Consider the following 25,477-nt stretch of genomic DNA (forward strand, 5'->3'; position numbering starts at 1 on the left):
CACCATCAATTAGGAAAGCAGGATCCCCTTGTGGAATTACCCTGCAATAGCACAGCAAATATATTGTGTAGCAATTCCCCAATATTTCCCCCCAAAATACCAGGGTTGTTGTATACTGGAAAAAAATAGTCACATTTTTTCAAGTGTGTTAGATAGCAGGGGACCTTAAATACCATCATGGACTAGATTTTTAGAGTATATAGATAAAAGCTGGCAAATGGAGTCCTGGCTCAGGTCTAGCTCATGGTGGACCCATTGTGACCATGGATCCATCCTATGATTACTTCCCCAGTCTCTGAATGCAGAATCTGGAGAGACAGTCTCATCAAATTGCAAAATCTTTGAATTGATTTCCAAATCTTTATAGTAAGAAACATTATAGCAGAAAAGACCAAGTCCAAGTCCTTAAAACTGCTTCTCCCTCTCTGGCCAGGAATGTAAGTCAAATTCAATATGGCCTGCTGGATGTAATGGCAGACATTAGCACCACTATGGAAAATTAAAGGTACAGAGATGGTCATTTCCATCATATCCCCTATTAATTTATCATTCTGGCCCTGCAAAAATAGGCTAAATCATGATAGATGACAGTCAGCTAGCCACAAACAGATTAAGTAATTGCTCTATTTGCAGCTGTGGTGCTAAATGTGTTATCTTGTCTAGAGCAGATTAACAAAGCTTCTGATACATGATATGCGGCTACTGATGTGGCAAGCGGTTTCTTTCCAACATCCATCAGAAAGGAGGATCAGAAGTAGTTTAGATGCATGTGGTTGGTTATCAGCACGTGTTCATGATCATGCTCCAGGACTATTAGTTCTCCTGCTCTCTGACACAATATAGTGTGAAGGGACTTGACCACCTGGACATTCTGCAGAGCATCACTAATCCACTATATTAATGACAACATTCTCCTCAAACTTGAGCAGCAGCAACTGATAGGGAAACCCACACTATGACATATGTCTGACAGAGGGTGGGAGATAAATCCTATAATGATTCAAAGGTGAAGTTTTAGGAGTCTGGCTGCCTTAAACATGCCAGAATATATGCTACAAGGTAAAGAATAAGTTATTAACTTTGCACTTCCAGTAAGAAAGAAACATAGCATTTTGAAGGCATTTAATTCATAACACATTTGGAAATGTTATACTTGGGATGAAGCCTGATATACTGAGTTGACTAAGAAAGTGTGTTTCAGGAATAGGTAGGACTAGACTTCTGTGTTGCAGTGATACCTCTTTTCTCAGCTTCACTGGGGGTTCTGTTTGACCAGATAATGGAGCTGGAGAAAAATCTGGGCTTGATTCGTTGATAACCCATTGCAATAAGTTGTTGGGAGCTGAAAATGACATGCTACATCCTCACTCAGTGACAATCCTCAAAGATAGTTCTATGGGGAAATCCTCCCAGCGGGCAGGACTTTGAGTAACATATCTGGTCATGAACTATGCGGAGGGAGAATTGGCCCAAGGTAAGGATATATATGGAATACTGAGCAGTGCTAAATGATGTGACTGTGTGGTTAAGTGCTTTGGAAAAACCAGTATTGGAAGACTAGAGATGAATGTCTAGAGAAGAAATAGTGGAAGGAACTACTGGAGTAGTCACAAGTGTATAGATCTTTGCTGCAGTACAGACACTGAACAAACCAAATGGATAGAGTTATGTGCCTAGTGGAACAAGTTTTTTCCCTACTTGGCTACTACACTTACTGTGTAATGGCCCATGGGAGGAATAGTTATTGTGGTGCAGATGTAGACTGTGCGTGGGCTCTCTCTTCCGAGGCTGATCTAGCTATTACCTCTGTTGAATGACTGACTGTAATCAAATCCAACAATGATTGCTTGGTATGACACAATGCCTTGAGGAAACCAAACAGCCATTTGGTTGGAGTAGGTAATATCCAACCATTTCACCCCTAGAAAGGGCAGTGATTTGTCATTGCTAGGACTGATAAATATTTTGGTATAGATTTGCCTTTTCTGCCATAGTGTCTCATTTAGCAACACTAGCCAAGGGCTCAGGGAATGGAAGATGTTTGGCATGGGATCCTGTATAACCTCTTGAATGAAAGGATAAAAGGGCTCATAGGAAAGGAAAGGTGACAAAGATATCAATCATTTTACTGTATATGCATTATCCCAAATCTGCTGGCCTGATAAAATGTTGGATTAGTTTTTTAAGGGCACAAGTAAACCATCAGTTTATGGATGACACTGTTACTCTCTGGGAATATGGTACTATCCATTGAATGTCAGTGGCTATTGTGTGTTACTGTGTCTCTAATAGCTAGAATACATGGATCTGAGAACCAAGAGTCAAACTTGAAGCGGCCCCTTATACTATCGCTCCTGGTGACCCACTTTGGTGATTTGTGCTTTCCACACTCAACTTTTAACTCTGCTATATAAGAGTTACTATTCCTCAGAATGTTGGGTAGGGGATACTTCTACAAGACAGTGTCTGTGTCTCAATAAAACTTTACTTACAAAAAAAGACTAGTGGCCAGATTTAGTATGGATTGTAGTTTGCTTCTCCTTGCTCTAAATTATTTATAGGTTTCTTTCATGGTCTAAAGTTCTGTATTGTATGCCTCTACATTCAAGAAACTCTTCGGGAAGTCCTCCAAGTCACAAAAGATTATCAGTATCTCTATGAAGAGATTATAAAGCTTATAAAAAGCATGCACAGTCTAAAATTACTGCTTATATTTTTTAATTTCAAAATTAATTCTCCTATGGTAAAAACAATGTATTTGTAATAGCCTATCTTGAAAAGCGAATATTGTTGAACATTTAGCATTAAGGCATTGACAGTCTTACTGAAATATAAGTTGAAAAATAATATCCAATGGGGAAATTATTCTTGTCTTCAGATAATAAGACTTGCTGACAATATTATTCTGCACATGTTTAGTAATTATAGCCTAAATAAGAACAAAATCACTTCCAGTATAGAGTACTCAGGAAAAAACACCATGTGTAACATATGTAATAAATTAGAAGCATGAAAAGGTTGTTGTTTAAAGCATAACACTGTAATTAAGTCAATTATGTAGTAATATAAGAGAAATTGCTTGACTCCAATAAGATGAATGTGGTTTATGTAAATCACTACTTTTAAATTGCTAAAAATAAAGATTTAAGTGCTAAATAAAATACATGGAAATAAAACATTTAACAAAGAACTTGAAATGTAAGTACAATTCACTGACAATTTTAAAAAGCAAATCTCTGCATAATAAACAAATGTAAATTAACTAAATCCCTTTGTATGTCATTTTTCCTCCTTTTTCATTCTTAAATAGGCAGAATACTTAAAAGGACGAGATAAAATTGAGCAATCTAGAAATTAAAAGAAATACCTATGGAACAAATGGATAATTACAATATAAAAAGTAAAATTTAGCCAAGCACAATTTTAAAAATTTTAAACAATACTGATAATGTAAATGTGATTAATTGGTGAAGGGGAAAATACTGTATTTGGAATTATTGCCTCCTTCTTCTTTACATCCATAAATAGTTCAAGAGAAAATTTTCATTTTCATTCAATTGTGCATTCAAGTATTTTTTTTCAGATACAGCATGAATTACATTAAAAAGAATTAAAAGTGTAAGAAACAACCCAACTAATTTCTTTTATTCAGCTGAAGGCAAAATGTATGTGGTTTTTCTCTATAGTTATAAAGCAGTGTGTATGCTATAAAACGCTATTAGAATTTATTAAAAACCTGCTCAGTGCTACCATTTATCCACAATCTGCTGTTTTTTCCCCTGTAAATTTAAATAGTACTTCCTTTGTCCTTACTTCTTTTTATACTATTTGTCACAAATGCCACATAAACATCTGTTAGTAAGTTTATAAGGTAGGCATTAATCTTGTTTTTTTAAAAGAAATAAATGACAAAAAGGTTTGCAAATTACTTTCTAAGAGATTTATGAAATCCAGGTTTTCCTTGCAGGTGAAAAGTTGCATATGTTTTTATGTTTATTTAAGAGACTCAATTAGCTATTCTGAAAAGGGACAATTTATGAACTATATCTTTATTGAATATAGATATGTTTTTACTTCAAATGTTATAAAATTAGATGTAGGAAAATCAGTATTTTATGTTTATATCGAGATTTTGTTATGTAGAGTACAGAGTAATACCGAACATAATACCATTATTATAATTCCATAATTATGGGTAATCACAATGAAAGAACACTTATTGCTCTTACAGCTAACCAAAACTTTAAACATTTCCATTTCTAGTAATGAAATGTGGGGTCTAGAAAGTAGAAAACCAAATGTGTACCTAAAGTGATAGGCAAAAGATAAAGGACCAGCTTCCCAGTGATGGAATCACAATTAACCTCTAAGATTATAAAGCATTTGCTGTATTCATATTTGGTAGACTCTGATGATCAGAAAATATCAAAGATGAGAATTGATGAATTTATTCACTTGAATATCAATTTTAGTCATTCCAGTTAAAAATCTCATTAGAAAATTGAGCCATTGTTTTGAAGTTGAAAAGAGTAAATTGATAAAGAAAAACTTATTTTGCAGATATATGCAGCTGGATAAAAATATGCATGAAAATACAGTTGAGAAAAGTATCAAAAGGACAATTTTAAGAGTGTTTTTCACACAAGGATATGGAGAGGTGAAATAACTATAAGTGATGGATGTGAATAGCTCAAGAATGCTGGGAAAATTGTCCTGTAACTCAATAAAATAGTTAAAATTGGATTCAAAGGCATTGAGAAGGTAATTTAAAAAGAAAGAAGGAGAGAATGCCAATGTAATGAAGAAAATTGGTTTTAGAAGTGATCAGCTGGTAGACAGCTCTAGGGAAAGAATCAGGGTTAACAGGGTAATTGAGGCAGGACACAATGAACATACTGATGATAAAAGAAAAATAAAAATAAGGCAAAATGAAATCTGCAGAGAGAAGAAACAAAAAAACTGACTTAATTTCATTTTTTTGAAATAATATTCCATCTTTCTACAATTCAACATTATTTGTGCACATTGTTATTTTTGTTAGCACAGATGGTAATACTATATCCTTAACCACAATACAGCAGGATTGCAAAGAAGAGAAGTATTCTAAGGAATACTGTGGTTTCCTTTCCTTTACTGTTAATAACTTATTAATATCTTTTCCTCAGAGAGGAACAAGACAGGCAAAAGAAATAACTATTCCTCTTGAGGGTATAATTGGCAAAGTTCAAAAGATCTTGAAAAACTTTTAACTTTCCAGGGACAGTCATTGAATGGGAAGAAACTGTTTTGCAATTTAGAAACTTAAAATTAACACAAAATATGTAATATGTTCATTTAGTGCTTTATAAACCTTGAAAGACAACTTCAGTATCTCATCTTGTTCCATCCTCCATATACATTTGAGTGATAGACAAATATTATCCTATTTTACAAGGACATCTTTGGCCAGTTATTGCCCTAAAGACAATATAAACTTCTTAATCTTGACATTCTATGTACTTCTCTGATATCCCCCACAATCTCTTACAAATGTTACCAACTTCCCACAACTAAATGAACTCCTCAACACTGTGACTGCCCATCTCACTTTCACACATCCCTACATGTAGCAGAGACATGCTATGTACTCATCAAAGTTGTATCCTTTTCCTCCTAGGAATCTAGCTTAAACTACATTTCCCAACATTTTTGCAGATAAATGAGACCATGTAACTGTGTTCAGGCCAATGGAGTCCAGGAAGAAATGATATACACAACCTCCATACAAATGCTGTACTTCTTTATCTTCCTTCCCTGATACAGAGAATGTAATGGAGGATTCCAAGGACCTAGATCCTCTAGAACCTGGGTTCCTGTATCACCCCTTGGAAGACTGCCACTTGAATACTGAACTGCACTACAACGTGAACAGGAAACATACCATTACTATGTTAAGTAACTAAAATTGGGGTTACTGTTACAGCAGGAAGTCTACCCTAACTCATATTATAAGTTCACTCTTTTCTTCACCTATTCATATAGGAACTCTATTTTCCAACCAAGTTCAATTTAACCTACTCCAGGAAAACTTTACTGATCACTTTGGCACTTCCTGATTTTTTTTCTACAAATTCATCAATTCTGTTTACTGTTTAGTGTGTGTATAACTATTTTTTAAAAGTCAGGTTTATTGATATATAACTTATATAATTCAAAAAGTCATTCTCAGATGTACAGAACAATGAGTTTTAACACATGTATACAGTCATACAAAGATCACTACAATAAAGATCTAGAATAGCTTCATCACCCCTAAAAGTTGCATCATTACCCTTTTCCATCAACTCTTCTTACTACTAGTCCTTGGTAACCTCTGGTGTGTTTTTTGTCCTTATAGCTTTTGCCTTTCTAAAATATTATATAAATGGAAATATAAAGTCTGTAGCTTTGGTGGGGGGAGCTACTTTCACTAAGCACAATTCTTTCAAGACTCACTCATGTTGCATGTATCAGAATTTGTTTTTTAGATGAATAATAATTTCATTGAATGGATAAAACATGATTTCATTATCTGTTCCTTTTATGATAGACATTCACATACAAGTCTCTCTAAAAATTTATGGTTTCATTTCTCTTATATAAATGCCTAGGAATGGAAAGGTTGCATTATATATAGGTGTAAGTTTAAATTTTTAAGAAACTGCTAAACTCTTTTCCAAAGTGATTATACCATTTTGCATTCTCAAGAGCAGCATATGAGTTCCAGTACATTCACTTCACCAATACAACATAGTCATTAATCTTGATTTTACCCATTTTAGTAGTTGTATAGTTACATCTCATTGTGATTTTAATTTACATTTCACTAATGATGAATGTTTCTACTGCTATAAGTATCTTTTCATGTGCTTATTTGTCATTTGCATATCTTCTTTGGTGAAGTGTCTTCAATTTTTCCCTTTTTTAAACTAAGCTATTTTTCTTTTATTTTTTAAAAAATAGAGTTTGGAGAATTCCTTATATATTCTTGATATAAGTTCTTTTTCATGTTGATGATTAGAAGATATTTTCTCCCTGTCCACAGCATCTTTCCATCCTCTTAACAGTGTCTTTCAAAGAGCAGAAGTTTGTTTGTTTGCTTTAAGCTTTGGTGATGTTCAATTTATCACTTAAAAAATTTTCTGGATTATATACTTTGTGCCATATCTAAGACATATTTGCCTAATTCAAGATCATTAAGCTTTTCTGCTATGATTTCTTTGAGACATTTTATAGTTTTAGGTTTTACATTTAGGTCTGTGATCCATTTTGAGTTATTCTTTTACGCATGATGTGAGGTACTGATGAGAATTTATTTTATCTTTGTATATAGATATCCAATTTGGGGAGCAGCACTTGTTGAAAAGGCTATTATTTCTCCACTGAACTGCCTTTGTGCTTTTGTGTCAAAAGTCAATTTTACACATATGTGTGGGTCAATTAGAGTACTCTATTCAATTGCATTTTTCTATTTTTCTACCTAACACTAATATCATACTATCTCGATTATTATAGAGTTTTTAATAACTCCTGAATTCAGGTAGTATTAGTTATTCAAATTTATTCTTCTTTTGGACAGTTGTTTTGGCTAGTGTAGGTCCTCCGAATTTCCATATGAATTCTAGAATGAACTTTTATGTTCCAGAAAAAAAAAAAAAGCCTGCTGGTATTTATGTTCCAGATTGTATTAAATCTATAGAACAATTTTGGGTGAAGTGACATCTTAACTGTCTTCTGATTCATAAACATGGTATTCTTATAAACATGGTATACCTCTCCAATTATTTAGGACTCCTTTCATTTCTCTCTACTATTTTATAGTTTTTAATGTATAGACCCTGCACATTATCAGATTTATCCTAAGTATTTTACAGTTTTTTGTTGTTATTGTAAATATCATGTATCTGATTACATTACTAAATGTATTTATTAGTTCTAGGAGCCTTTAAAAATAAGCTCCATCAGAGTTTCTACAAAGAGGATTATCTGTACTGCAAGTAACAGATTTGGTTCTTTCTTTGCAATCTGGATATTTTTTCTTTCTTTTTCTTGTCTTGCTGCATTTACTAGAATTTCCAGTACCACATTAAATAGAAGCAGTGAGAGCAAACATCTTTATTTTTTCTAGTTGGCAGTTTATTTATTTTTCCATATTTGTCTTCTTTTTGAACATTTTTATATCCCACCTTGACCTTTTTTCATGGGCACACTTGAGAACTGGTAGAACGCATGTGGCGTCTACTGCTATGAATATCTAAGAGGGAACATTATTTTGTTTATTGGTTACTGATTATAGATACTTTTTAAAACACAGGATAAAAGATTAGTAGGTTGTGAAGAAGAGATATTATGAAGCGATCTCTTTAAGAAATAACTTCAATAACTGTGTAAATAATTATTTAAATATTAAAGTTATAATGTAATTATATTATATTATTAAATATAATATTAATATCTAAAAAGACTGAGAATACCTAGTGCTGGCAATGAGGTGGAGCAACTTGAAACTCATACATTATAGGAACACAAAATGACGGACTTAGTATAGAAAACAGTTCAGCACTTTCTTACGAAGTGATGCTCTCCATGCCCAACTTCCATCAGAGAAGGAAGAATCAGAAGGACTTCCATCAGAAAGGAAGATTATTACACAGCCACAAAACCATTTTCATAAGGCGCTTTGTGAGATAGATTTTGGGGCACAAGAAGGATGCTATATGTGCCCAGGCAATTAAGTACAACACAGATTTTGGGGTGGGGTAGTATTCTTCCCACAGTTTCAAGGAGTATCATGTAGTTTCAGCACAGAGGGTTCTGGGAAATGCAGTGTTGGGAGAACCACGAGTGGTTACCTCCCAGCAAACACATCACCATTTCCCCTGGGGACACTAAGAGTCAACGGTATTATACACATATTATTATGAAATAAAGATGCAATGTCAGATTATCCTAATTCATCCTCATGAACAACAGGGTAACAGATTACTTTCACATAAAAATGAGGTAATGTATATGGTCAAACTTTGAAAAAATGTATTATTTTTTAAAATTGTAATGTATTGCTTAAATTGATATATTAGTTTATACACATTTGAGGTTTTACAAAGAGAGTTCATATATTTTTATCATTTGAGTAAATGAATATCAAGTAAACAATAAGGAATTATTATTTCTATTTTACAAAAGAATGAACTGAGATTCAAATGGTATGAGTAATTTGTCCAAGGCTACACATTTGCTAAGTGGTCCAGACAAGACTGGGCCTTCTGAAATCTAATCTAAAGATCTTTACATTCTATTAAGCTCATCATGTTAAGAATAAATTTGCAATGCCAATTTTATTAAAAGCTAACAGTATTTGTAAAAAGCTTGCTGGAGTCTTCTCTCTCTCTGAGCTGAGGATTGAAATGAGGATATTCAGGGAATCGGGAATGCAGTTTATTTTTAAATTTTTATTCTCTTTTTAAACTGTATTTCAATAGATTATTACATACGGAACTTTTACTTTTAAATATGTATTATATAGACCACACATTCTAAATACATTTCAAAGTTGTCTGAATTGGGTATTATAATTGTTTAAAATTAGAGGTAAAAACATGGATGTTTCTCTCATTTTGGATAAATGTTGGCTTAGTATTAAGTGAAGAAAATCTGCCAAATTCCTGTTGAATTGCAGCACTCATTTTAAAAAGTGAAAAATTACTTATATCCTTTTGCAAGACATTAAAAATGGACATGTTTTCATTGTTCTTCCTCTGGCCAGGCTGTGTTTAGGTTTAAAAGGCTTGTAGTTTGGTTTCATTTTGCTTCAAATAATAAATTCCTGGTTTGGAGTTTAGACTAGTTCAGTTATGCAATGCACCTTAATACCCACACTTAAACATATTTCCCGGCTAACCAGATGTTAATACTCTCTTGCATTTATGCCTTATGACACTTGTGGCTCCAGAGTTAAGTTTTAAATATTTATGCTTAATTTTTTAAGAAAGCAGATGATCTGTGAACATTTGTCACAAACTTTTTTTAAAATGTAAAATAAATAAGTCATGGGGATGTAATGTACAGCACAGGGAATATAGTCAAGAGTATTATAATAACTGTATGCTGACAGTTGGCAACTAGACTCATTGTGGTGATCATTTCATAATGTATAAAAATATCAGATCACTATGACATGATGCCTGAAACTAATGTAGTGTTTGAAGTCAACTATACTTTAAGAATATTATTTGATAAAGCCATGGTTCATTGAGCTAAGACATCCTGAAATTCTGAATAGTATCTTTCTTTCTACTCACGATGCCATCACTATCCATCTGAAAGAATTAGTAGTTCACAAGCCAAAACATTAACAAATATGTATTGACTGAATATCTACTATGTGCCAGGTAAATGTTCATGGTGTGTCAGATTTTTTAATGAAAGGTGTTATTCTCATTCTCACAGACTAGAAGTGCACACAGACAGGTGTCCTCATAGTCACCATATAAGATGATTAATGTTGTGACAAAGGAAAGCATGGATTGTTACAAAACAAACCAACCAACCAAGTATGCATATCTTTCACACCAGATGAGGCAGAAAGTTTCCTGAGGGGATTTTTGGAGGTTATCCTTCAAATAAGTACAGAAGCTATAGTAGGAGTTAGGTGAAGGAGAAATCCCAGGTATAAAGAAGAAGGCTTGAAGGCAGGTAAGAGTAGGAAGCCTGCAGTAAACTATAGACACAAGGGATCTTAGGGCCCCTGTGAGGTGTGGCAGCTGATGAGCTTGGAAGGCAATCAGGGGCCATCTGTACCATTAAGAGGTTTGGGATCTATTCAGAGGCTTGTGGGGGAGCCAGTGATTGAATAAAGTAGAGGATACCACTCCTGACTTATTGTAGTATGATGGAGAATAAATCTAAGAGAGACAAGATTATATCAGGGAAACTGAGACAATTTTGTTACCCAATTATGAAACACAAGAAGGCAATGAGGGTTGAGACGAAGGGCTTGATGACTGTTGGGATGTAATGATGAAAAAGAGGGAGATGATGGGATTTAGGAAACTGGAGGACATGAGTGAGCATCACCACGACAGTGGCCATGGCAGTTTGGGCTGAGAGGAATAACCAGTTTGGTTCTGAGCACCCTAAACATGTGGCGCTTATTGCACATTCAAGGCAAAAAAAAAAAAAAAAAAATGCCCAGAAAGAGCAGGGCACTTGTTCTGGCACTCAGGAGGAAGATCTGAGGTGGTGACATGTACTTGAAATTCATCAGAATGTGAGCAGAGGAGGGTCTTACCCAGCCTCGGATTTGCACTTGTACTACGTGTTCATGAGTGATTCTAAAGCAGGTTGTTCAGATACTGCATGCATAGTAATGAAGAGTAGTCAAAAGCTACTGATGTGACTAAATATCTCCAGAGGACTTTAGGAACAGAAGGAAAGGGCTTTAAAGACGGAACCATGAAAATGACAATATTTAAAAGGATAGGTACGAGAAGATGAACATTGTGAAAAACTGGTGGTGAGGAAAGTGAGGGAGAAAACAACAAGGAAGTATGCATCAGAATAATTGTAACACTGTACTCCTGAAGATTAGATCCAGAGAGAAAATCCTGAAAACTACTGATTAAATTTGGCAACTGAGGGAACTGGGGACGTTAACCAGACAAGTTACAGTGGACTGATGGGAGATCAAAGCCAACTGCAAAGGGTGGAGGCTGACTGGACAACGGGAAGGTGGAGATGGAATGTGGACCAAGAAGTTGTATTGTGATGGGAAGAAGACAGCCAGAGTGGTAGCAAGGTAGGGATCTAAGAACAATAAAGGTGATACTCTTAAGTTTTTCATTAATTCTTGAGTATGCTTGTATGATTGACGGGGGGAAAACAGGGATGGGAAAGCCAGAAAGACAGAGCAAACGTTAGAAAAGGAAAACGGGCAGAGAACGGGAGCTTGAATTACCATTTGGTAATGTATAGCTATGATTGTCTAACTCTGTGTGTGGATATGACTATCTCCAATTTACAGAATGGTGAAATAAGACTCAGGGAGATTAAATCAGATGCTTCAGGCCACACAACAAGCCAGGCTGGGAACCAAATACAGGATCTTCTGGCTACAATATGCATTTTCTTTTAATTACACCAGTTTCTCCAACTTTTAAAGCCTCCCTCTGCCTTTCACAAACATGAAAATCTCACCCCACGTTTCCAGCTGATCTAATGTCTCCTCAGTATAAATCACTATAATCTGTATATGCTCACTAGCCAAGAATTTCAATCCCCCTAGTTTGTCATATAAAGTAATATTTTTTTTACTTCCAAATATAAACTTACAATGCCAACTGTGTTCTTTTCAACCTACACATACTTCTCTATCCCCGTCTTCCCCTACTGAAAATTACTAAACCACCCAAAGCTATCCCCTGGACTAACCTGTCCTAATGTTGTTTCCCAAGAAGAAATGATCCCTGCCATTTGCCATTTCTAGTATCCTCCATTTCAAAAGGTTAACAATATTATACATAAATCTATATAATCAAGAAACAAGTTTTCACAGAAAGCGCTGATAAGAGGTAGGAAGGCTCTTTCCCAGAAAATGAAGTGCTGAATTAATAGCGTGCTGGTGTCACAAACCCCTGGCGCTCCCGTCTCGATACCCATATGACAACCACATGGATGAAAAGAATTTCACCCACAGGACCCAGGCTACTGCCAAATGCTCACTTCAAGGTCATAGAGACTCCATGGGGAAAGTAGTATCTTTGTAACAACATGCTGATTCTGTGACTTTTGTAGAACACAGGTGGTCCTAATTTTCTCTGGAGCTAACATGATTCCTTTTTATATGATATGGGCTCTTTATTCTGTTCATTTTTATAACCTTTAAGACTCTGTTAAGCCCAAATTTATTTCAGTATGTCTTAGCATGCTCAACATGAATTACTCATTATCCTATTTTCTTAGTCACTCTTCCTATGTGCATATAAATGTGTTCAGAACTGCCTTTGAGAATAAATATTTCCTTTTCACTCCATCACCCCCCTCTTCATGCTTTTATGCCTAAAAGGGCAAGGCTATTTTTCATTATATATTGATTTTCCTGCTTTGGTAATTTTCGGTTTTGCAGAAAAAAAAATCATGCAATGTGCCTCTTATCCAAGGACAAATTGATTCTTTTTGGTTTTTATAAGGAGTTTGCTGGCTCAAATCTCAACAGGTTTATATGGAGTCACGAGAAAAACTGACACCACCTAATCTTTACATAACCTAAATATATTCTAAATCTAATTGATATTATTAAAACAAACACTATTATCTATGACACTGATGATAAAAATCTTAGTTATTAAAGGAAATTATTTTAAAAGATTCTGTAATAAAGTGACCCTAAATCCTAGTTTAACCTTTGTTTTCTGGGTTTAACTTAATCAACAAATATAAAAATGCTCACTATGGTTTTGCCCTTAATTTTACATTTAAAATCTATTCATATTTAGCAGTAATTGTATCTTTATTTACTCCTATACTTCTATATTAAAGCTCTTTTGTTTAAATAATTAGCATAAAATGCTTTAAAAAGGTGCTATCATTATATGGACTTCATTTACTCCCACAGCAACCAACCTAAGAGATAATTTTCCCCAGATAGATTTCCTGATGTCTCAAAGGGACAATATGAGAAGTGAGAAGTATACTTAACACTCTCCTCCTTTTTCTCTTAGCTGAGTCATCCATATCTGTACAGCTGTTCCTTAGAAGCTGCCAGAATGACTTCAGCCACTGCTGACAAGCACAGCAACCCACCAAGGAACACAAAAAGATGTAGTTCCTCTGGAAATTGGCATGACAAAGCGAATAATATGATACACACTGTTTAACCGTCATACAATGGGGTTATTTTCTTTAGTGTTAGACTCGAAGATTCTGAATGTTTATTCAGTCTCTACTAGATTCTGAGGCGTTGTCAAATCAGGAAGCAGCTTTCTACTTTTAAGTTTCTTCTACAGAAGAATGTATACTATGCCTGTGGTCCGTGTTCCCTCGGTGGACTGAACAACTGGTAGGCTTTGTATTGCCTATATTCAGTGCCTCATTCACCAAAATCTATAAAATAAGGGCCAGCTGGAAGGCACATAAGTTGTCTTGGCTCATAGAGAAGACTGGACAAATATAATGACAGTTTGATTAATAAATATTTGAAGTCACAAATGAGGCCTAGTATGACACTGAAATTAAAGACAAACAAGCTCAATATGGGAGTCTCCTGCCTACTTTCTTCATCATTATATCCCGAGAGCCAAGAACATGCTAGTTTGGTTTAGGAGGTCATTCAAGTGGATGCAGGTGTGCAGACCACCACACCTATGTATTCATGTAGCAGTCACCTAATGTAATATGCCAGATTCTCTGTGGGGTGCTGAGATGCAAGGTTTCTGTTTTCGTGTGGGCCATATTGACAGGAGGAAGTTGGCAGAAGGAAACTTCAGAGAAAAATACAGCTTTACAAAGGCTTAAGAAATATTTTAAATAATTGTTATGTTGTAAAGCTGTATTATAAATCCAAATAAGAATAAAAGAAAAATATTTTCTAAAACTAAAGAAATGTGTTTTTTTAAATTTATATTTATCTTCGTCACTTCAGTAAGTAGATATTATTGAACATATCAAAATTGTTTTGAATTCACTCTTTTGGGGACTCAATAAAACTAGCTTTTAAAAAAATTAGCTGTTATTTTTAGTTATCAAATCAACTTTCCTACGTTCTTCATTAACTTCAGTTGAACAATTTGCAAATGGGCTACTTATTACAAAAGACATCTCTTACATATATAGTTATGCATATTATTTGACAGAGTATCTTGAGGATTTATAACAGTAGATTCACTATTACTGATTTTGGGACTGCTTTGTCTCTATGGAATCTGATCTTCAAGTTATTACCCTAAACCAAAAATATCTTATATGTAAATTGTTACATATCTGCAAAATATTTTACCCTATATCACCAGCAGGTATACAATCAATTAAATATCAATTTATCTTAATAGTTACACATTCAATCTCTTTCAGTAGGCAGTAATAAAGTGCTTTAAGGAAAAGGAATCCGGTTTCAATGAGAAGCAAAAAATACTATTTAGGGCAAATGACTGCTAATAACTTCTCTGTGACTATTAACTTAAAGCAGATAGGTGTTTTACATGTTGAACAAGATATAAAAGCAAAATGGCCATTAAAAACAGCAGTAATGGTGTTTTCCACTAAGAACATTTACTGATGCCCTTTGACTGGATTCCAATTCATGAGATCACAGCCAGAATTTCTGAGCTCTCCTGGAGTTCCAACTGGCATATTGCTCCACTTCTTGCTTATTTCTCTGTGAGGGGACATGGTGTCCCATTTTTAATAGTTCACAAGCTCTCCCCAAGGCACTATGTTGGAGCAAGCCTGGAAATTTTAGTTACAGATCAACATGTGACTATAAAAATTACTTTCCTTTCCCAAATCTTAGCACACACATACACTTACACACACATACACACACAGAGAGACACACACACACACAAATATTTTTAAGAAAGTTATCTTGTACATTTATTCTTTAATTTATTTACATAAAAAACCTTGAGTTCTTATTAGATGCCAGGTACTGTGTTAGTAAAGGGTTTTAGTGGTTAAAAGAAGAGGAAAAAAATGTGGTCAGTGTCCTGCCATATGGATCTGTGATGAGAAAGATAAGGCACAAAGAAGGGAGTTTTTATTACTTCGATAGTGTTTCTTTCATTTTAACTACATTACTGAAAATCTGTTTTTTCATTTACAGAATGAAGATTATTGAACTTTACGATGGTTTTTCAAATTACTCCTCTAGGACTTGATTCTGGTAAAAATCTTTGGGACCCCCTCAAAAGGCACCTCAAACTGAGATTGCACAAGGCTATCCCCTGCCCCTGCTCTTTTTGATAGAATTCTCAAAGTTTGTCTAGTTTACATAATTGAGGTGCCAGTTAATTTATTGTTGAAGGAAGAGTTTCAAGGCTACGAATCAATTTATAAGCTACTAGGCTAGATAATCTTTTAAGTTCTCTTATTCCTTTACCATTCAAGGGTTATAGGAAATGTTTTTCTCTGGCTTTATACTTTCAAAGTAATTGCTTTAGAATCAAAGTCTGCTGGTCGATCGCTAATCACTGGAAATGAGAGCTCCCAAGTCACACTGTACTTTAAATCCTTCCCTGTCACTTACCAGCTATGTGATCCTGGGCAAGTTAGGTCTTTTTCCAAGACCTGTTTTATAAAAGGAGATAAGAGTAGATCCTACATCCCTGGGATTAAATTCAATATTTTATGGAAATTACTTACTATGGTGTTGGACAAATAATAAGCCACAGAATCAAACCCAGACTTCAGTTTCTTGGACATTAGAAGCTGAATTCATTTCTCATGAGGCAAAATCTCTGCCATACAGGTAAAAGGTTATGTGATTCACCAATATTTTCATTTTTATCTTGATGGAATTTTCATTTGATACACTCAGAATATTTTATAAAGTTTACTGAAAACATTTCTAGAACACTCTGCTGAAGTCAATAGGTGAAATTATATTTTTATTATTCTTTTTATTTTAGAAAACAAATAATAGAGGAATTAAATGGCTTCTCAGAAATTAATAGATAACTAGGCTATAGATCCAGAAATCAAATCAGAGAGATGATATTCCATGAAAATAATACTATAACTACATGAGTTAGTAAAATTTTTTTTGATTTTTTGAGTAAAATTTTAAACACATTTAGTTTCTACAAAATGAATTCTAGTTGAATGCCCAAGAGTACTCAATATTCTGAGTACTGAGTGTTTGGTATAATAAAGCCATTTTATAAAAAGTTGTGAGTCTTTTCTAATTTATTACAAAATAAAGCAAATATTATTTTATCCTGATGAGTTTTAAAAAAACAGATAGAAAATAAATGGCTTTGTAAAAGCCTTTAGATATGTAAACAAGTTAAAGCTGTGGGGAAAAAAGGATATTGCAAGAAGATATATATAAGTAAAGGACAGGGGAAAATACCCAGTTTCCTCTTCTTTGTGACCAATTAAAAATATTCACTTATTGTCAAAGCTGGTTAACATATCTTCTGTTTTTATAAGGGAAAAAAAAACCCTCACACTTTTCTTCCTCAAATAAGAAATTAGGTCTTTCTCTCTTTGGCAGAGATTCAGTCACAAAAGTTATAAATAGAAGTTCTCTACTAGGGAAGTAATAACTAAAATGATAAGCATTTTTCTAAGAAGAAAGATAGGGACAATTAGGAAATTGAATAAAGGCTGGAACCAGACCAAAAAAAAAAAATTTTTTTTAAACATTTCCAGCACTCTCCTATGTCTAGCAGTTGGAGCTAAAAATTTCTTTCAACTCTATGGAAAGAAGGGGGAATTCTTTGGAAGACTTAAGTGTCTGTCAGAGGAGAACTGGAAATCCACCTTCAGTATGAGCACTGCTTGTAGGGTCTTTGCTTGGGGAGGTAGGTCCAACTGTCATCAGTGAACAGGGCCTGAAAGTCCCCATGGACCACAAAGAGGATAGTAGCACAAAGTGCAGCAACTCAGGATCTCTGAAAGCATCCATCTGAGATACCGTACTTCTTTCAGTAGTGAGTGGCTGCACCAGCTTCCAGGGGCTTCTGCCCGGAGGCCCACATCCTGGCAGACTAGGCCAGTGTTGTAGCCCTGCCACTTTACGCATGGCTTTAGAGCCTGTCATGCAGTGATGCTCTGCAGATGTCTTGAGCAACAATTTTTTTCAGATACAGGATAGATTTTCTTAGTGGGCCAGGGATCAATCAGAGACTCACTACAGCCAGGAGAGAAGACATCCCCATTCTGAGATACTGAAGGAGAGTGGAATACAGAGTCATAAATACTAGTGGTGCTATTAATTTTTACTATACATTTTTAAAGCTAGTACTTGGAAAAAATACTCATTACAAGTTTATATGTTTCATCTCATTTAAACCTCATGATAGTACTGTGGAGGGAGACAGGGTAAGATACATTATTTCAGTTTTATGGAGGAGGGAATAACACTAAAAGTTCTATTCCTCAGTGGTTAGGTAACAGGGAGAAGAATTTATTCAAATTTAATTCCTTTGCCAGATCTTGACACCCTCACATTAATCCCCTAAAACTCCATTTTGGGGATCATGTGTTTTGGGATCAATGCATAGAATTTTAGGCAAATTTTAAAATTATAATTATGCTAAATATAAAAATGGTATGCATAAAATATTTTAATGCCTAAATTTAGGGGATTTCAAAATATAACAACCTACTTTCCATAATTACCTGTATTTGAGAAAATTTAAAACAGATGGAAATCAGAGATCGCCTATGTAATCTTAAAAATTTAGACTTTTTAGCTAATTGCAAACATTTTAGACTTTCCACCTAATGCCAAGCATTTTCTATTTTAGAGGTCAAATTTGTTACTGCCACTACTTTTTGCTTGAAGTTTTATATCTTGCCCCCAATCTACAAGGAAACAAAACCACTGCCCTGTGGGTACCTACTGCAGCAAGCATGTGCACTCCACATCTATACTCCTCCATGATGTCTCTTGGCACCTGTCCTTTTTCATTCCAGCATGGATGGTTTGCCCTCTATCCCTCTACCCACTGCATGGTTGACTGCCTTCAACACAAGACCAAGTCAGCTGAGATTAGTCATTAGAAAAAATTAGTGGTTCAATGTTGAGCAATAGATTCAGCAAACATTAAAGTGTTCACTACATTCCAGATACTTTAACAGAGGTTATCACAACAAACTGAGGTAGGTACTATCATTCCAACAGCTCTGAAAGGTTTAATGACTTGCTTAGGGTCATGGAACTAGTTATTGCTAGTATTTAATCCAAGCTTTGGGGGTCTGAATTCATTGCTCTTTTCTACACCAAAAACACATCCTTGCTAAAATCTTAGGGTATGAATAAACATTTGTTACGTTAATAGGAGCAAAAGTATAACAAAGGAAGACCATGCTGAGAAATTAGAAATAAGAAATATTTCTCAAGTGTGATATTAATTGTACTTTTATCTTATACTATATACAAAAACTAACTGAATATGGATCACAGACCTAACATAAGAGCTTAAACTATAAAACTCTTAGAAGGAAATGGAAAAAGCTTGATGACATTGGATTAGGTGATGATTTCTTGGACATGACACCAAAAGCTCAGGCAACGAAAAAGAAAATAGAAAAATTTGATTTTCTCAAAATTAAAAACTTTGCTGCATCAAAGGACATTACAAAAAAGTAAAAAGGCAATACACAATGGGAGAAAATATTCACAAATCATGTATCTGATGAGGGACTAATACCCAGAATATATGAAGAACTTCTATAATTCAACAACAACAATAAAACCCCAAACAGTCCAATTTAAAAATGGGCAAAGGACTTGAATAGACATTTCTTCAAAGAAGATGTAAAAATGGAACAAGCACATGAAAACATACTCAACATCAGTAATAATCAGAAAAATGCAAATCAAAACCACGAGGTATCAATTCACACTCATTAGGATATCTAGCATAAAAGAAAAACAAAATCAAAAAAACCCAGAAAATATGTGTTGTCAAGGTTGTGAAAAAATTGAAACCCTTGTGCATTATTGGTAGGAATGCAAAATTTTGCAGCTACTATGGAAAATAGTATTGCAATTTCTCCAAAAAAATTAAACAGAGTTACCTCAAGATTCAGTAATTCCATTTCTAGGTATATACCCAAAATAATTGAAAGCAGAAACTCAAATAGATATTTGCATACCAATGTTTGTAGAATCATTATTCACAATAGCCAAAAGCTAGAAACAATCCAAATGTGCATTGAAGAATGAATGGATAAACAAAATGTGGCATGTGCATACAATATAATATTATTTAGCCTTAAAAGGAAAAAAATTCTGGTACATGCTACAGCATGGGTGAACTTTGAAAATATTGTGCTAAGTAATATAAACCAGATACAAAAACACAAATACTCTATGATTCCACTTACATTAAGTACATAGAATAGTCAAATTCATAAAAACAGAAAGTAGAATAGTAATTACCATGTAATGGGAAATTGTTTAATGGTTATAATGGGTTTAATGGGATAAAATATAAATCTTTATCACCCCATTTAGTTTCAGATAATGATGACCAAAAAATTCTGGAGGTGGATAGTAGTGATGATTGCACAGCAATGTGAATGTAATTAATTCCATGGAACTGTAGACTTAAAAGTGGTTAAGATAGTAAATTTTATGTTATGTGTATTTCAACACAGTTTTAAAAAATATGCTGCAGTTACTTCAGAAGGGCAAGTTCACAGCCCTTTAAAAAATGTATTATGTGTGGGTTGGGGTCAAAGATTGGAGAGAGGCACACATTACTTTTCTCCGAATATTGACAATAAAGTTTTTTTCAATTATTCAACATTTTACTGTGTATATTAATATTCTTATTCACTTATTTAAAACATAAGCAAGTCATGGCTCCTGTGCTCAAAAAGTTCACAGGCTATTTTGAGTAAACATTATGTCGCATACAAACCTGTGATGCTAAGTCAGTTTGTTATATCTCATTCATTTAACAAACAATTATTGAATATCTAGAACATGCCAGGAATTAGTCTAGGCTTTGGGGACACTATATAAAACAAAGTTCCTGTCCTAATACACCTGACAAATTTGAGAGGAGACAGACAATAAACAAATGATTAAATATGTAATGTTAGATGGTGATCACTGCTGGGAGAAAGTAAAAGTGTAAGGGGGAGAGGGAGGGACTACCTTGGTAAGAGTGGATGATGAATATTTTATAAAGTGGCCAGTGGCCTGTCTGAAAAATAAAAAATGATATTAGAGTAGAGAACTGAATGAAGGGAAAAGAAAGATATTTCTGCAGGAAGAGCATTCAGGCAGAGGAAAACTGAATTGCGAAGACCTGAGAGAAGGCCATGCTTGGGCATTCAAGAAAGAGTATAGAGGTCAGTATGAATGGAGGAGAGGTTTTGTTTTGTTTTGTTTTGTTTAGCTTTTTAATACTACAAATTTTAAAAGTAAGAAGATGAGAGAGAATCAACAAAGGACACTGAGATGAAGTGGCCAATAAGATGAGGGTGAACCAAGTGAGGAAATTATCTTAAGAGGAAGGGGGCGTTTAGTTATCACAAGTGCTGCTGATAGTTCCCCCGAGCAGACAGAGATACAACCATTGGGTTTAGCAACATGAGGTCACTGAAGACTGACAACAGTCGTTTCAGCGGAGATAGCAGGACAAAGCCTGATTCAAGTGGGTTTAAGAAATATGGAAGAAGAGGAAGTAGAGAAAGCCGTACAGATAACACATTAGACTTTTGCTCTAAATAATGAAGAATGAGGAGCAAGCTGGGGGAAAATGTGAGTTCAGGAAGGTTTTTTCTAAATGGAAAAAATAACAGCAAGCTTTTATGCTGAAAGCATGGATTTAACAGGACAAACTGATGTGGGGTAGAGAAGGGGTGGTGGATAGAGTCTTCGAGATGGTGATTAGGAATGTGATTTAATACATAAGTAGAAATGATGATTTTCATAAATGGGCTCATCTACACTTAGAGGAGTGAAGGCAGACTATGTAAACATGGACACAGCAAGTGGGTAGATGTGCTATCAGTGTTGCAGGTGCTCTTCTGATTTCCTTTATTTTCTCAGTGAAATAGGATGCAAAGTCACAAAGACTCCATCTGAGAGTGAGGGAGTAGGTGATATGGAAAGAGAGACGAAGAAAACAGAAAATATTTTCTAGGAGCGTGTTTGAGCCTAAAGCAGTAGGGAAATGGTTTGATTGCCAGGCAGCCATTAAGGGATGATTTGAGGTTTGTGGTCATGAATTTAAACACAGAACATCACGTATGGCCCTGTTTTTACTGTCACATTGCCCAAGAGATGGTGAATAGTTTGAGAGTAGAATTTAATAGTGTTGGGGTTTTGACAGAAGAATAATACAGAAAGTAATGAAACAAGGACATTGAGAATGTAAGAAAGGTCATTAATGCAACTGTGAATAATTGAGTATGAACTGTGTATGGAGAGAAATAAGGACATAGTTCACGGATGGAGGAAAATAAAAAGGTGGTAGGACTGATTTGGAAAGTAGGTTCCATTTGAATCAAGAATTTTTGCAGTTGGGACACTAGAGGGAACTGGAACTGGGAAGACAGGAAGCAACAGTTAGAAACAGATGCTTGAAACTGAGATTGTGGAGGGGCTACAGTTATTAGGCCTTGAGTATGATCATGAGAGCAGGTGATTGAGAATGACTGGAATGAGATCGAGGAACTCAGATGCCAGGGGTCTATGTGGAAATACATTTGGAAATCCAGTGAACTGGATGATAAACTCTTCAAGGACAAGTGAGCAGGGCTCTCTGCATTATTTAGAATCAAAATAACATTTAAGAACAGTTTGGAAAGCATCTCATTTTCCACAGGAAGAATTTTTAACCTGGGGTCTATGAAAGGGATTGTAGAGTTTCCAGAATCCTCTGAAATAGTAAGCAACCTCTTTTCTTTGGCTAAAGATGTGTTTTTTCCCTAAGAGAATCCATGGCATTCATTAGGTTCTCAAAACGGTCTAATATCCCCAAATATAAAAATTACTACTAATACATAGGAAAATATACAAAATAAAAGTAAAATAATAATAATAAAATAATAATTCGAATGTAATCCATTCCTACAGCTGTCTTTATCTGTAGGCAGAGCAGACTCCTGTTCATGTGGTTGTACAATTTGTTGCCAAGCTCCCATATGCTATCTTTGTTCATTCCAATCCAACCATAGTGGCCTTGTGACTATTCCTTGAATCTGCCAAAATCTTTGCACTTATAGCCTGTCACACTCACTGTTCATCTATCTGAAACATTTTCTCACCATACATTCATAAAATCCAGCCTCTCATTGCTTCAGATTTTTTGAATGTCTCCTTGTCAAACAAGGTTTCCTATTCCCCGTCTACAATAGCAGCACTGCCCCTCCAGGACCACCCCCAACCCCTTACCCTAATTGGTTTTCTTCAAACCACTTATCTCCACTGGACAGATTAATCTGCATGTTTCTTGATTATTTCAAACAGACTCTATAGTGAAAGTGTCATAAGAGCAAGAATTTTGCTCATTTTGTTTTTGCTATTGTTGTTGTATTCCCAGCACTTAAAATGGTGTCAGATACAGAGTGGCAATTTAATAAATATTAGTTGTTGAATGGATTTCAAATTCTTATCAGTTATTTCTTGGGCAATAGCATTGAAGAAATTGTTAAAAAGCAAATGTTCTCAGAAGGGCGATAGGCCTATGTCTTCCTCTTGAATCTTATTTTATTGCTCTTCCCCTTTTCCATCTCTCTCTCAGATCCTTAAAAGTCATGTAGAAACACACTTAGATGTTCCCTATCCACAAGCCCATCTCTCAGCACTGCTTGCTCTCTGGCTGCAGCCCTCTCTTCACACCAAACTGCCTGGACAGTCACTCTCCACCCTGCCTCCACCTTCTGCTCTCCCTCCTTGGAATCCACTGCAACCCCATTTCCACCCTGCAGCTCTAGGAAGGCGTCTCTCAAAAGGTCAGTGATGACCTCATCGCCAAACATAATGACATGGCTTTAAATATAAAAAGTTATGTTTGGCGTTGTTGGCCAGTTCCCCGGCTTCTCTAGCATCACTCAGTGCTGCTCTAGCCTCTAATCTCTCTCCCACACTCTCCTTTTCAACCTTCAGTACCCAGGACCGACCCCTTCAACCCCATAGGGTCCATCCTCAGTGATCTTCTCACTCAGCACCTTCTTCCTGAACATCTCATTTACTCTCAGGACTTCCCTGGGTGCTATATGTGGCTGGTCTCCAGACTTTGTACTCCACCTTGCCTCTTGAGTTCTAGAGTCACATTTTTACCTGCTCACTCAACATCTCTACCAAGAAGATTGTAAACTCTTTAAAGCCTGTCTATTTATTTTGTATTCCCACTGGCAGATGGGGACACAGAGAGGTTTAGTAACTTAGCTGAGATCACACAGTTATGGAGAAACTGGTCAGAGGCATCATAGTTCAGGATATGAATCTTGACACTGGGTAAATTACTTAACTTTTCTGTGCCTTAGTTCCCACATTTACAAAAGAGGATAAAAGATTAGTCCCTGTGCTACAAATAGGTTGTAAGAGTAAAATGTAAAAAAAGTATGAAGTATTTAGAAGAGCGCCCAATACATAGTAATAGGCAGGTGTATGTTAGGTGTTATTTTCCTTACCTGGGGTTTAAATCTGTTCCCTTTGCTTTATACGTTACAGTGTAAAATGCAAGACCACAAATGCAGGGAAAGGATTTGAGTAGATAAAGAAAGATTGTGAACTTTTACAAGAAAGATATGCAAAAGGAAAAACAGTAGTGCACTAAATGGAAAGAAAGAAAATCTACATGTTAAGAGTTTCACAGTTAACTTCACTTTAACAGTATTTGGAATATATTTAGTTCATTACATCATAATACTGAGTTACATTGAGTCTAGTATCTAAATGGGAGAGTGTGTGTGGAATCTTTGAGAAAATAATGAACAATTCTGTCATTTTCAAAGTCATAAAATTATTAATTACTTGAAGCTTTTGATAAATAACTTGTCACTTTATCTCCTCAAATGTAAAAATTAGCCCATGTTGTCTGGAAATTAGCTTTCACCAGTGTTTCCACTGTTAAAAACAAAACAAGCTCAGAATGGAGTCACTTATACTAAGCCCCATACCACCAAACTGAGGCTTAATTACAGTGCTAACCTCTATCAGGAATGGAATCTTACACCATCCAATCAGAAATCTTCTGGTCAGCACTGGTGAGGTAGTCTGAAAGACCCCTGCCATGCCCTAATGGAATGTGACCTTGCCACGCTTTTACTGGTATAACTTCCTTGTTTCTGCTCCCTTCTGCCTTAAAAGTCTTTCATTTTGTATACTCCTCAGAGCTCCTCTCTATCTGCTAGATTGAATGCTGCTTGATTCATGAACTATTGAATAAAGCCAATAAGGTCTTTAAAATTGACTCAGGTGAATTTTTTAAAAATTCCATGTATATTGAGGAATGGCCTTGTCTTGTACTTTCAGATGTCCAAGTACTTAGGAGGAAATGGAAGGTCATCAAAAAAGACCTCTTGGTTTCCCCATATGTGGTTAATAGGCTTCGTTTCTAGTCTGAAAAGCCACCCGTTGTAATAATTATCACAGGATAGAGTTTTGTCAAACTGAACTAAATGTATGCTCCTTCTTTTTGGGCAAAAAGCAGGATGATCTATCCTAAAGATAAATATAGAATATTCTCCCTCAAAGAAAAGGCTGATATCCCACTATCATTGGTAATGCCTATGGTAAAATATCAGACACTAACCAATACCTTCTTTGTCA

The 25,477-nt window shown here is 35.2% G+C and overlaps 1 protein-coding gene and 1 long non-coding RNA gene across 7 annotated transcripts in view; both read right to left on the bottom strand.

Moving 5' to 3' along the window:
* Positions 1–25,477, bottom strand: part of PDE1A (phosphodiesterase 1A) — a 300,999-nt gene that overhangs the window by 128,381 nt on the left and 147,141 nt on the right. The gene's annotated exons all lie outside the window — the stretch shown is intronic.
* LOC116663694 lies at positions 1,069–17,946 on the bottom strand. The gene is made up of 3 exons (XR_004319975.1): positions 17,937–17,946; positions 2,302–2,307; positions 1,069–1,152 (listed from the first exon to the last, which is right to left on the bottom strand). It is a non-coding gene; the product is annotated as an uncharacterized LOC116663694 (long non-coding RNA).

This window comes from Camelus ferus, chromosome 5, assembly GCF_009834535.1.
Source record: "Camelus ferus isolate YT-003-E chromosome 5, BCGSAC_Cfer_1.0, whole genome shotgun sequence".
Taxonomy (NCBI): Eukaryota; Metazoa; Chordata; class Mammalia; order Artiodactyla; family Camelidae; genus Camelus; species Camelus ferus.